Raw genomic sequence first — 14730 nt, 5'->3', positions numbered from 1 at the left:
GTTATGGATAAATTTGAATCGATAATATAAAATGTACGACAAAATTACTCGCAGTAATAAATATCTCCTTTATATACTATTACTGTCTTAAGAAAGTAATAAAAATATGTTAAACTATTTGAACTAAAAATGACTTTTTTTTTTCAAATATTTGCAAATAATACCCCTTACCCGTAATAATAAAAATAATAATGAAAACTCAAAACTATTCTCCCATTAATAACGGTTAACGGATGTCAATAAGGTATGGCAACCTTTAAATAGCTTTTAACCGTTAAACTGAGAAAAATTTAATTTACCAGATGTTCCTAAGTCGAGAAGATTTATTTTAGGAGCTGTAAATAAAAAAATTTTAATGAAGATTGATGGATTGTGATGCATCATTTTGAAGGTCTTTGAAAAAACATCGTCTTATAACTTTAACCAAAACGGCAACTATTTTATATTCCTATTACCTTGTTTTAAAAATGGCCTACAGTACACCTCAAGTAGTGATATAATACTGAAAAATATATTGTTTTGAGATACATGTGCTTAATATTACTTTCCCGTCTAGATAGCGCTACAACAGAGGTAGAGCTATACCTCTAGAAGAGAAAGAATTTTAATCGTATACCCGATTTGGGTATATGCGGTTTTCAGTGGATGTTGACGTTTTGACACCTAAGGAACCCAAAAACCGGATGGAAATTTTCCAGATGTTGATGTTCGTATGTATATATATATATATATGTGTGTGTGTGTGTGTGTATGTGTGTGTGTGTGTTTTCGGTGTCTCAACGTTATATCTTCAGAACTACTGAACCGATTTTGACCAAAACTTGGTCGGATTACTTCTATATATGTGGCATTGATGCCGTTAAATTTTCAGCTTAAAAGGTCAAGGGGTTGAGGCTGTAGAACAAGTCACCCTCAGTATCTCGAGATTTCGCCTAATTAAGGTCATATTTTTCTTAGGCGTATCTTTTAACGGTTAAAAATAACAATATTTGAAAAATGTTTTGCAAAATCGTTCCCCCACTCCAATTAATGCTCTATTCTAATCGCTAAGTGGGCATACTGCGTCAGTAGTATCCCCTATCAGGACGAGGAACGATAGTGTCACAGCCCGCCATCTTGGAAATTCCCTTTTTTCTCTGTGGGTAATTCCCTTTTTGTCTCGTCCTCTTATATCGGGAAATTTGAAATTCCACAACCAAATTATTTTTTACGCTTTAAATATTAATTATTTACTTAATATTTCAAACGTTGGTAGCACTGAGGTACAGTTGCTGTAGTCATCCGCTATGTTTTGACGTCACAGGTTAGCGATGAAATTAATAAATGAATAATATTTAACGTGTAAAAAAGTAACTCGTATAATTAGGTTTCGAACTCGATCACCCGATTGATTCGGTTGCTGGGACGTAAAGCCTCGCGGCTACACCAGCCAGCCGACCGTACAAGCGAATCTTGTTCCAAAAAAGTTGTGTATTGCGCATTAGTTTAGTTAGTGCCGACCTTCGCCGCTAGTATCGCTACACCCGCGATAACTAAATGTGGCGCGCGCGCGCTTTAGTTAGAATCACTAAATTAAAAAAAAATAAAATCTGTCATGCGGCTAAAACCGCGTTCCGGGATAGTCCTACAACTGTGTTGTCAGCTTTTTACTTTAACGTTTCAATGCCGAGGAGTTATTTAAAAGATAATGTCGGTCACTTTTGGAACAACATTAAAGAAAGAGGACAGCAGCTCTTTCAGTAGTTGTTAGGGCCGTGAGTCACAATGACTCATTCCCACCTACTCCTCTGGAACGGATCTACAATCAAGTTTGACTCGCGCCAGAGGAGTGTCCTCTGGATCACATTAAATCACATTAGATCACATTAAAGTTATCCTCGTTAAGTAGCATTTTATCCACCACATTCTCCGTAGATAATGGCCCTATACGTCTTACACAGGATTGCCTGCTTTCAGTCCAACGGTTACATTCAAATACTACATGTTCAGGGGAATCATAAGCCCCACAGTAAGGACAGTTGTTGTTATCTACCCTTAGTCTCGCACATAAATAGGACCTGAACGACCCATGCCCTGTAAAAAATTGCGTTATCCAGTAATTTATGTCCCCGAACTTCCTTTCTATCCACGGTCGGATCAAAGGTATCAAACGATGTGTCCATCGTCCCGTGTTGGCTACATCCCAACGATGTTGCCAATTACGCAGCATCTCTTCATATGCTTCTTTAGAAGGTTGTCCACGTGCTATACTCACTCGCATCTCCGCCAGTTGTTTAAGCGGAGGAACTCCTGCAATTACGAGTACTGCCTCGGTGGAGACTGAAGAATATGCGCATATCACTCTTAAGCCCATGCGCCGTTGAATTCCTTCAAGGGCTCTTCTGTTCTTGTCGGCACGCAGAGCTCTTTCCCAGACTTGTATACCGTAAAGTAAGATGGAATTAACTACGTGAGCGTAAATCTTACGCTTCGCAGTTCTGGATCCTGTCATATTACCGAGTAATCTGCTAAGGTTTTTGACCGTGCATTCAGCTCGTTTACGTATTTCATGCACGTGTGCCGTAAAACTCCTCCTCTTGTCAAGCCAGATCCCTAAATATTTGGCTGAAGTCTGTTGCTGGACAAGATTACCCCCTACTCGAATTAGGATGTCAGATATTCTCCTACGACCTGTCATGACTACGTATTTTGTTTTACCATGCGAAAGTTTTAAGCCTTTAGTAGACATCCAGACTTCTGCCATTCGTATCGCTGCGTTTGCCTTCTCCGATACCTCTACTTCAGTTTTTCCAGTAACAACCAAGGCCAGGTCGTCAGCAAAAGCCACTGGGAAAACACCCAGAGGATAACTCAGCCCGAGAATTCCGTCATAGTCCAGATTCCAAAGGAGTGGCCCCGAGACAGAGCCTTGAGGCACTCCACACGTCACTTTGAAGCGGAAGCAGGATCTACCCTGGTGACAAACAACAAAACCTATCCTGCAGGTAATTCTGGATAATTCTTCTTAGGTATCCAGGAATTATCTCTCAACGCTTGTAGGATCGCATCCCATTTCAGCGAAAATTTCAATTGAAAACTACAGCTGTTTTTTTCCAAGAAAATGTGGATCTCTGCATTTTCAAAAGCAATAATGGAGGCGCCTTCCTTGGTAAAATATTCCCCCGTTTGGATCTCCGAGTGGGGACTACTAAGGAAGGGGTCACCAGAAAATTAAAAAATAACATTCTACTAGTCGGAGCGTGGAATGTTAGACGCTTAATGAAATGTAGTAGTAGAAATAACAAAGATGGACCGCTGAATGTGAAAATAGGAGGAGAAAAGATTACGGAGGTAGAAGAATTTTGTTATTTGGGAAGTAGAATTACTAAAGATGGACGAAGCAGGAGCGATATAAAATGCCGAATAGCACAAGCTAAACGAGCCTTCAGTAAGAAATATAATTTGTGTACATCCAAAATTAATTTAAATGTCAGGAAAAGATTTTTGAAAGTGTATGTTTGGAGCGTCGCTTTATATGGAAGTGAAACTTGGACGATCGGAGTATCTGAGAAGAAAAGATTAGAAGCTTTTGAAATGCGGTGCTATAGGAGAATGTTAAAAATCACGCGGGTGGATAAAGTGACAAATGAAGAGGTATTGAGGCAAATAGATGAAAAAAGCGTTTGGAAAAATATAGTTAAAAGAAGAGACAGACTTATAGGCCAAATACTAAGGCATCCTGGAATAGTCGCTTTAATATTGGAAGGACAGGTAGAAGGGAAAAATTGTGTAGGCAGGCCACGTTTGGAATATGTAAAACAAATTGTTAGGGATGTAGGATGTAGAGGGTATACTGAAACGAAACGACTAGCACTAGATAGGGAATCTTGGAGAGCTGCATCAAACCAGTCAAATGACTGATGACAAAAAAAAAATTTATTAATAAGGTGTATTTTTATTAAGGGGGTTGGTTAACTATGCAGGTATTACTGCACAAATGCTATTCTTCCCGCCACGGAGGTCGGTAGCGTCATTACCGAAATAAAATTATACATTTATTTTTTCTTCCTTCCTACGAAGTACAGGAAATATTGTAACCACGAAAAATTTCGATTTTCAGATTTCAACGGAAATCTTTATTTTTACCACCGCTGACATCGAGACATCTGTGACATCTGTCCATACGTACGTACGTATCTCGTATAACTCAAAAACGATTAGCCGTAGGATATTGAAATTTTGGATTTAGGGTTGTTGAAACAACTAGTTGTGCACCTTTCCTTTTGATTACAATCGACTGAACCAAAAATGTACAAAAAAGGTCAAAATCCAAAAAAAAGGATTTTTGAGTTTTTCTTAACTGCAGTAATAAGCCCACATTCATAGCTTTTCAACGACCTATGGCCGTTGAAAAGTGGTAGTTATTTTCATTGGATCCAAAGTTACAGCCAAATGAAATTTTAATTAATGAAATATTTGGATCTTACAAGGGGGTGGCACATCGGTTCGAATAAGACTTCATCTCCTTTTTTTCTTTTAACCTTTTTTTTTAATTTAAATATATTGATTTATTAGTAATTATCAATCTCTCATTGTAAAATGTTTTACAATAAATAATAACAATAAAAAAATATGAAAAAATATCTGAAGTTATTAATGAAATAAAATTCTATGTACTTTTCACCAAAAAAAAAATGTTATATGTAATTTAATAGGCGTAGAAGGAAGTCATGTGGTCTCCAGATGAGATTTTTATTGTGCATCTTCATTTTCTAAATCGGCTCCTTTACTTTCTAATGATGACATCTATTCTTTACTTTTATTTACCTGTGCCTTATTTATTTATTTTTTATTCTTTGTTGCCTTTTTAAAACTCTATTTCCTGTCCTATTGTAAAACTTTATCGCTCAAAAAAACATTATTTTACATTATTTTGTTACTTCAGTCTCTATTCAAGCTGTGACAAATGTAAAGTATACGAGATACAAGTGCCACTAATCGGGAGTTGATTTCTTTGAGAGTAATGATGTTCATTTTTCTGCTACTTTCTATAATGTAAAGAGTGAAGGTCCCACTCTTTGAAAGAAATATAACTTTGGTATCGGTGTGCTTGGTACGTTGATATTCCACTCGTTGACGAAAATGTGTCGCTTTTCCATTCCATAGTAGGCCTGGTATAGGATGTTTGTTATTATCGATAAGGTTTTCAAAGAAGTAAGGATACATGGATTTACAGTAATCATATTATTTTTTTTTTCTTCAGTCATTTGACTGGTTTGATGCTGCTCTCCAAGATTAGCTATCTAGTGCCATTCCTTTCATTTCGGTATACCCGCTACATCCAAGATCTCTAACAGTTTTTTTACATATTCCAAATGTTGCCTGCTTGCAAAATTTTTCCCATCTACCTGTCTCTCCAATATTAAAGCGACTATTCCAGAATGCCTTAAGATGTAGCCTATAAGTCTGTCTCTTCTTTTAGGTATATTTTTCAAAACAAGATAATAAAAAACTAGAATAGAAATAAGTTTGAAGAAAAGTCTGTTTAGCTTTGTAATATTACGAAAAATATTAATTACCTTTTCAAAAAGAAAATTACATCTATATAAGTGTAATTAAAACTTTCGACTTATTTTTAATTCGCTTTAATAATTTATTTTTAAAATTATATTCCGTTTTTCTTGATAAACTAGTAATTCTTATTCCGATAAGATTTAAAAAAAAAAAATTTTTTTAATTATTAAAAAGCCATCGGTTTCATATTTTAAAATCATCTTTTGTTGCTCCCATTTTTAATTATTTAAATTAGTTTAAAAATTAAATTACATTAATACTTTAGGAGCGAGGGAAACCAAATAAAAACGTAACGAATAATAAAGGTAACGGATAAAAAGGAGTAAATAAAATGTAAATTTAAGGTAATTTAGATAATAAAAATTAATGGATAAAACATTTTTTTAAATTATATTGTTAGTCAATAGTCTAAGGGAATTCGGTATTTTCATTCATAATCTGTACTTTCGAAACGAGTGAAAACTAATTTCCATCGTTTCTTTTTTTAATAATCATGTTAATTAAAATAAAATATAATGATCGAAAGATTGTTGAAATAGCAAAGAGTAAGTTAAGATAAATAAATTAACCTACCTGTTTTTATACATAAAATAGTAGCGTAAAAATATTTACTAGGAATTCGCAGTTTCGGTGACAAGCAGTACCTTAATACTAAAACTTGGAATTTAACCGTAAATAAGAACTTTTGGACAGTACTAAATGCACGGAGATATTCTTTGGTTTTACAATCGAAATAGCTCAACCGGTTGATGAAGAAAACGAAAATCATGGAACCGATAATATTTTCCAAAAATATATGTTTTAAACATTATCTTTTTTTATTTCTATAAAATTGAAATCTAACATTGAATACTGATGATGTTTATTGATCTACGTTAAAGAGAATGAAAGTACACACTTGTTGATTCTAAACAAACTTATCTTTAAAAAACACAAATGACCAAGATCATCTAATTTAAACATTATTAAAAATACTAAGGTTGTTTTTAAGGTTTCATTGATTTCATAAACGAAATGAAAATAATTTCTCCCAAGAAACGTTTCGCTCTCTCGAAATTCTATTAACTGTTAATTCGACACTGCCTTTATTATAAAAATATTTAAATATTAATTATTGTGTGGGAATCTAGCGTAGAAAAAGGTAATTACTGTCATAAACATTCCAATTTGTTGTAAACTGCAGTAAAAGTTTTGCAATTGTTATATATATGAATTACTGAATTTGACGAAATTTGCCAAACGGTTCTATCTTGACTACGGTTGGGTTTCAGGCCGTTCAAAGTTTCAAAAATGTCTCCCCAAAGGGTGTAAAAAAAGAAGAAATGAAAATTTCGAGAAAACTATTTGGCCAATTGATTTTATTTTTGACATACTTGTTAAATAAAACTTAAAGCATTGTTTTTTACATTTTGAACCCGTTAAACCCTCTAGGCAAAAACATTGGGGAGGGTTTGTTTCAAAATTAAAAAACCGATTGATCTTATATTTTTTTATACGTATTAAATACGATATAAATTGTTGTCTCCTACATTTCCAACTCGACTCACAAAACCGTCTGAGCCACGAAATTGAAAAACAGGTGTTGAAATTTAAAAATGGGTTGTTTCAGTATCATACAAAAACAAAAAATCAAATAAGATATACTCTCTTATTAATTTTATAGTTTTTATTACGTCAGCCATCAATTTCAGTCCAGTTTTATTCGAAAATGTTTTAATAATTCATAGCTACATTGGTGGTGGCGGTGATGAGGGATAACCTTGGCAAAGCCGAGATACTAGTATAACATAAAAACTAGATCTACCTAGAAAAAGTTTTAAAAAAATAAGGTTACGTTAAAAAAAAATTACAAATTAAATTTAAATTTTTAAAAAAACCGGCGTTTTTTACCCTTTTACCCTTGTACAAAGTAAAGGCAGTATTTGATCGTGGAAAATTTCGGTTTCCAGATTTCAACGGAAATATCCATTTTGACCATCCCTGAATCCATTTTGACCAGTTTCGGGGTAACATCTATACGTATGTACCTCGCATAACTCAAAAACGATTAGCCGTAGGATTTTGAAATTTTCGATTTAGGACTGTTGTAACATCTAGTTGCGCACCTCCCCTTTTGATTACAATCGACTGGAACAAAGGTGTCCAAAAAATCCAAAGATTTTTCTTAACTGCAGTGATAAGCCCTCGTTAAGAGCTTTTCAACGATATGTAATAAGTGGTACTTATTTTCATCGATTCCAGAGTTATAGAAAAATAAAATTTTAATTAATGAAATATTTGGATCTTACGGGAAGGGATGTCGGTTCGAAGCAGACTTCATCTCCTTTTTTTTAACTTTTTTTATTTAAATATATTGATTTATTAATAATTATTAAATTCTTATTTTAAAATCTTTTACGATGAATAATTATTCAATCATACAAAAAAAGAAGAAAAATATCAGAAGATTTTAATGAAATTTTTTTAAAAATCTGTAAATGTAATATAATAGGCGTTCCGTCCGCATCAGTTTTTTATTTTTATTTTGTAAATAAAATTCTAACGGCTAACGTAAGTGGTGATAATAAATTTTTAATAAAGTTGTTAAAATAAAAAATTCTCGGAATTTTGCCGGTTACAAGCTTGCTTATAATGTTTTCAGATTCAAATACTTTATGAAAATAGCATATAATAGTTATGTTTATATATTTTACCATAGCTGTTCTTAGTAAGATGGATTAAAGGCCGCAAAGTAAAAAAGAAATTAACATTAAACATACTAAGTAATTACAGCGTCCGTTAAAAAAACAGAAAGGGTACGTCTGAACGGAGTTATTAGTCCAACTTAGTGCTTCCACACGGCATACGATTATGGGGATCGGTGTAAATACGTTCTTGTTTATATAGCATAATCCTATACGTTCGGAGATTTTTGCTTTGTGATATTTTTTTATACCGGCTGATAAACACAAAAATGGTGTGATAACTATTTTGTTGAGTAAAAATCCCCCCCTTATATCGAGTAAAAATACCCCGACCTCTCGATAAATTTTGGATGGGAAATTTCATTAAGTTTTATCTTGGAAAGGTTTTTATTATATATAATATTACGATTTCTCTATTTGTAAATAATTTTTAACCTGTTATTGTTTACTTGTAATTATTTCTGTCAGTCCCAGTCAAGTGTCCGTACAGTCAGACCGATATACTTTTGATGTTTGGAATCAGTCTTTTTCACGCTAGAGTTATCTTAAGTTATTTCTAATTCTTGTAAAATTACATATTATGTATTTAATTATAATACTATTTTTTAAGGTTATTAGATATTTTACGTATATTCGTAAATTTCTTTTTTTAAAGAAAAGTTGTTGAAAAATTTTAAATGAATATTTATGTTCTCCTGTTAACAAACTTTTTAAACTTAAATAATTTTTTTTTCTTTGTTTGGTTTAACGGTCAAGATACTTACATAGAATCAGACATAGCAAGCGTGATTAATTTTTATATAAAGAAACTTCCTAAAATGTTAAATCTGTAGTAAAGTGGAAATTAATTTTTTGTAAAATCGTTAAAAATTTTGAGTGTATCATTAAAAACCGAAAGGATTTCAGGACATAATCTACAAGTTCATATAAACATAGTCCAGAAACGCTTCGTTTTCGAATTATAATTTGCGAAAGATTTCACCCAGATTTCTGTTGTAACTGTAAAATGAAGCCGTACTGAAATCGAATTAAAGGATAAATTTGACGGTTTCATTTGGTTTCGATCTGAAAATCAAATAAATCAGGCGCAGGAACTGTATTTATAGAAATTTTGAGAAATTATTTTCGTTAATGTTTCGTTATAATGTACGTTACTTTCTCTTGTCGTCTATCTTATAAATTATTATTACTGCTGTTATTAAAGCTACCAGTCTTCCGACCTGCATGTAGTGTATTTCCTTTATTCTGGAAGTTTCTTGATTTTAATCGGTCAGATTTCCCGTTTTTTGCATCTAAAAAATTCTTCATCCAAAAAATATATATTTCGGTAACTATATTTGCGTGTTATTCTGTAGTTTATATAAAAGAATAAATATATTACTATTAATACGCATTATTAATTTATTTTTATGGACTATCTTCTCATTACTTACCTTTTATTTTACGTGCTGATTTGCTGTTGTTTAAAAGTTGCTCATTAAATTATTCTTTATTTTTATGTATTATATTTGACACTGTTGATTGTTTTTTTTTTTTTTTTAATATATATATGAATTTAATCCAATAATTGTATTATTATCTTGAAAATATAAATTAGAAAAGAAACGATAAAAAAAGTTTTGTCGGATACTATAATGTAGAAGTAAGTAGACGCAACCCGCCGAGCACACAATACCTGTTGCTACACAATAGTTTTGTAATACTTTATTTTTATCGAATCGACAACGTCCTTTTATTATTTATAGCACGCTTTTAATAACACTGAGATAATTTCCGATTAACACTTAAAAATAATATGCGTTACATAAATTACACTGATATGTTCACTTTATAAACACTTTATTATATAGATTTATATATATTTTTATTTATTTATTTAATTAAATTAAAACCGATAGGTGTTTTAGAACAACTATATAAAATTATTTTATATAACTGTACTACAATTAATAATTTTTTATTTTAAAATTACTGCGTATTTTTACGTTAAATGATTAAGAGAAAGTAATTATTTTGGAAACTATTAATGTAGGTTTTACATTTATTTTTATTCTCTATTATATTAGTTAATAAATTTAAAATTATTATAATTATTTAAAATTATATTATATATTTGATTATAAACATTATTTTACATATATATAAATATTATGCCACACTTATAGTTGTTTAAATAACTTCTTTTATCGCATTATTTTTATTTATATAAATTATTTATTATCTATTTTACAAATTTATATCGGAAAAAAGTTATATCGAATTAAAATTATTATTTTTTAATTTATGTAAAATTCTTATAGACAGACATTTTGCGCCGTAAAATTTAAAAAATAAAATAAAGAAATTTTTTTTTTGTTAACTGATGTAGCCTTTAACTCGTTACAATGTTACCGCGTAACTGAGGATGTAAGGGTTCACGTACACGGACGGTGTTTCCCACCACCGACGACGTCACTAAAACTCGGAGCTCTCTGTTTTGTCAGGCGCAACGTGAACGTAAACATCGATTCCCTCCCCCGATTTTCTCCTCTTCATCGTCGTTCTCCTCTCGTTCTCTTCTATTCTAAAACTCCCCTCTATCTACGGCTAGAGTCTCCTTTTATATTTTAGTATTACGGTAGGGAAAGTACTAACTGCAACAGCCCCTATCAATCTATCCGTGTTCTCTGGTTTCTCGACCGCCAACCCTTTGGTGCCGGTACGTTCGTTCGTTCGTTCGTAACTCGAGAGTCCTAAAGAGCACGAACCTAACCGTGGTATTTGTGATGTAACGTTTATACTCGAGTGAATATCTTCTTCTTTCGGTTACTCTCTTTAAAATTTCTCTCTCCTCTCTCTGTCTCTTCCTTTTACCGGTATAAAATTTAATCATTTTATCTATAGTTTCTCTCTTTCAAATTTTCCTTCCTGTTCTTTTTGACCGCTCTCCTCCTTTTTCTTAACAGTTATAACTATATACTCTATGTTCCGATTTTATTTTTTTTAATTGTACTTAGTTGTATTAAACTAATTAGTCTTTCTTTTTCGTTTAATGGCTTATCTGATTTTGGCATCCACTGTACCTCCTCTTCTTATAATTACTTTAGTCTTCCTTATTTTACCTTAGACGTATCCTTTATTTTATCTTTAAATATCAATATAAAATCTTTTTTGTCTTGTGTTGTTGAAGATTATACTACTGTCATTTATTAGTCGTAGTAAGCAGTCGTTTAATAAGAACTTTATATATATATCATATATATTAAGAGATATATTTTTCAAATACCTTTTTTTATATATTTTCTTTAATTATTAAACTTTATACACGAAAAACGTTTAATAATTATCCGACTAAAGAGCAGATTTTAACATCAGCGATGTGCAAAAAAAGGCTCTTGTGAGCCAAATTACACGCTAACTGGACCAAAGAATACTGAAAAATATTACGTTTTCCGACAGTTCACCTTTTTATGTTCAGGTGCAAAATGTTCCGTACGATAGAAAAGCATCAGATAAAAATATATCGCCTGCTCGTATCCAAGAGTACCCGGAAAAAAAATGTTTTGAGGTTATTTCACATTTGAAGACTCTTGTTCGTAACGCGTCCAGAGTACGTTGAAAGGTGACGGTTATATAAAGATTCTGAAGGAAAGAGTTAAGTCATAACTTCAGAGCAAATTCCCGCAAGGTGACAACAACATTTGGTGCCGTGTTGTACTGCCGAAGAGGTGGAAAAATCTTTTCGAAGGACTAAACATTAAAGCGCTCCCGTGGCCAGACAACTTCCCAGGCTTAAACCCGATTGAAAATCTTTGTGCAGCAGTCAAAAATTGAAACAATAATATCGGTACGGTTTTAAGAAGAAAAAATAAAAAATATCTGCAATACAGTTGTAAATAATAATTCGTTGAAATCTTTCCGAATAAATATGGTATCCAGACGAAGAATAATACATTTTAATTTCCGAAAAATTAAAGTATAAATAAATTTTTTATAATTCTACATGCCATACAAATTTAGGAATTGGTAAAAATATTATTATTTATATTAATATTATTTTTTTTTTTATACTTTTAAAAATGGTTTACCTGATATTCACTTAATTTATTATATGATTTGACATATACGCCAAACATTTCCGAAAATGGGCGCTGACATTCACTAGAATCACAAGATCCCTTTCCAAGTTTATTAGGGACAATGAGGAATGAAGTGGTTCCCTTCTTCTCTGACCTGAATGTACAGTTGGATAGCAGTACGGCAAGGCACCGAAATGAAACTGATGTCCAAATATACTAGTATCGTTTATATAAGTCGCATATATATATATATATGAATGAATAGGCTGTTTGTAGAAAGTTGCATATCTTTTTCAGGAAATAGGTTACGCTCGTTACAGATCATAAGTTGTAATTTTTTTATCAGTTTTAATAAATGTGTATTCCTGGAAAACTATCATAGATTCTGGAAAAAATTTCTTAAATTTATTTATTAAATCTAGAGAATAATAGTGTACACGAAATTTATTTCCTCTCGCGTTAAAAATAAATTAACTAATTCGAGATTAACGGGCTAGATGAAACTGGTGATAAATTTCGTTAGTTAAAACATTCATAAAATATTTCATTAATTTTTTCGTACTACGACCTTTATTGGAATATTTTTGCTGTAAGATACGTACTATTTAGCTACGCATAACCAAGCGATGTAGATTTCTAAAATATCTAGAACTGCTGTCAAGTTAAATGAAAATTTCTTTATCCTACTCTGATATATTTATATACTTTAGTCTTCTCAAATATAATTGAAACCGTTGTACAAAGAGTTGGTCGTTTAAATTTCTTTCCTATTCTTGTGCTTCTACCATATAAGGATTCGGTTACTGCTTGTTCCGCCACGTCTTTTTTCGTCTCTACCGTGAATTAGCTAATTTCATCAACTTTGGACTCGAATATCTTCTGCGCGTCAATCCGCCCTTCTTTTCATAATCGGTTCCCTGATATACATTCCAGTATAATTCCCGATTTCAGTTTAATTTAATTTAATTTTCACTGTAATTCCCGATGAATATCGTCGTTAGGTATGCTGAATCCCAACTTAAAGCCGGAGATCCCGGGTTCGAATCCCGGTCAGGCATGGGATTTTCACATACGCTACAAATCATTTATCTCATCCTCGGAAGCAATACCTAACGGTGGACCCGGAGGTTAAAAAAAAAAAACTTTAACAGATTTTTTTTTTAGACGCTACGGTACCTGAAAAATCCCTTTTCTTTCTTTTAATTTCTTAATCTTCTTTTTTAATTTCTTTATTAGTTACTCCTCACGTCTATAATTCTATACGGAGAAATATTCATTCCACCATAGGTTCAATCATAAGTCTTAATGCAGTTTGTGGTGTTTGGAAGTCTTTTATTTTATAAAAATATAATGATGTCCAGTTTTCGATTATTAATTACAAATGCCTAATATGGATGATTATAAATCTGTACATGACAATTAAAAAATATGCTGCAGCCTATTGGGTTTGTCTGCAATCAGTTCATAATAAATTGCTCAAATAAGTACTTTCAAATGATAATTTTTCATATGTAAGTCTTTTTTTTCTTTTTTTTTTTTAGTTTCAGTGTTTTTCCTTAAGGAAAAATACTCACCAATTCCTTTTATCCACCTTTTATCCTTTTCCACCTTTTATCGGACGGCTACATTACCTGGCGAAAAGCGATTGATTTCACCATATATTTGAGCTGGATCGATGCAAAATCGTTAATGAGATGTTCTGTTCCGATTCTGAATCCAGATTTATCAATTTCCCGTTAGATCGCAGACTGGATGGATGTACCACTATCTGGAAAGGAGTTCTTTTTGGATGGAATTGTTTATTTTGTTTAGCGGTTCCTCTGTGAATATTGATTTTGATCGATTAAAAAACGGTCGTTAGCGTTTCGGTTATTCAACTGCTTAAATACATCTCTAGAAATCGATATCGTGTACACTGATATTTAAAACCGTTTAAATATTAACTTATCCGTATGTTTATTTATATTAATGGATGCATAATATCCGTCTCTATCAAAACAAACAAGGAAAAAATTTACGTGTAACTAAACACAATACTTCGGCTGATGACAAAAGAGCCTCATTTTGCTTCCTTTGCCGATTTTAGTAAACTACTGATAATATTATTTTTTAATGAATTTTTAAAAATGTTCTTTAGTTAAATCTTGATGTTGTTTCACTATGAATCACTAATAATTCAGTTAAATCGATCAAATGTTATGATTATTATAAACCGTATTTAAAAATGGCATCCAATACTATAGAATAAAACACCTTTTAACGGTAAAAAATTATTTTATTCATCAATTCCTTTTTTTAAATACAAATATATGACAATATAAACATGTTTTAATAATTTTTAAGAAATTTTATTATTACATTATTTAATGTTAACCTTGAAGTAAATTAAAATTTCTACGACCGAAATCTATTTTAGTTTTTTGTTTTTAGATATT

General features: G+C 31.8%; 1 protein-coding gene across 1 annotated transcript in view; it reads right to left on the bottom strand.

The window, feature by feature from the left end:
- LOC142328072 (phosrestin-2-like) overlaps positions 1-9763 on the bottom strand; it is a 726802-nt gene extending 717039 nt beyond the window's left edge. Inside the window, exon 1 of the mRNA XM_075371544.1 lies at positions 9671-9763. The gene's annotated coding sequence lies outside the window, so the exon portion shown is untranslated. The remainder of the gene's footprint in view (positions 1-9670) is intronic.
- Between the last annotated feature and the right edge of the window lie 4967 nt (positions 9764-14730).

The sequence above is a fragment of the Lycorma delicatula genome, chromosome 7 (assembly GCF_047948215.1).
Source record: "Lycorma delicatula isolate Av1 chromosome 7, ASM4794821v1, whole genome shotgun sequence".
In the NCBI taxonomy this organism is placed as follows: Eukaryota; Metazoa; Arthropoda; class Insecta; order Hemiptera; family Fulgoridae; genus Lycorma; species Lycorma delicatula.
The sequence above is the reverse complement of the archived record's forward strand: the minus strand, read 5'-3'. Positions and strand labels throughout refer to the sequence as shown.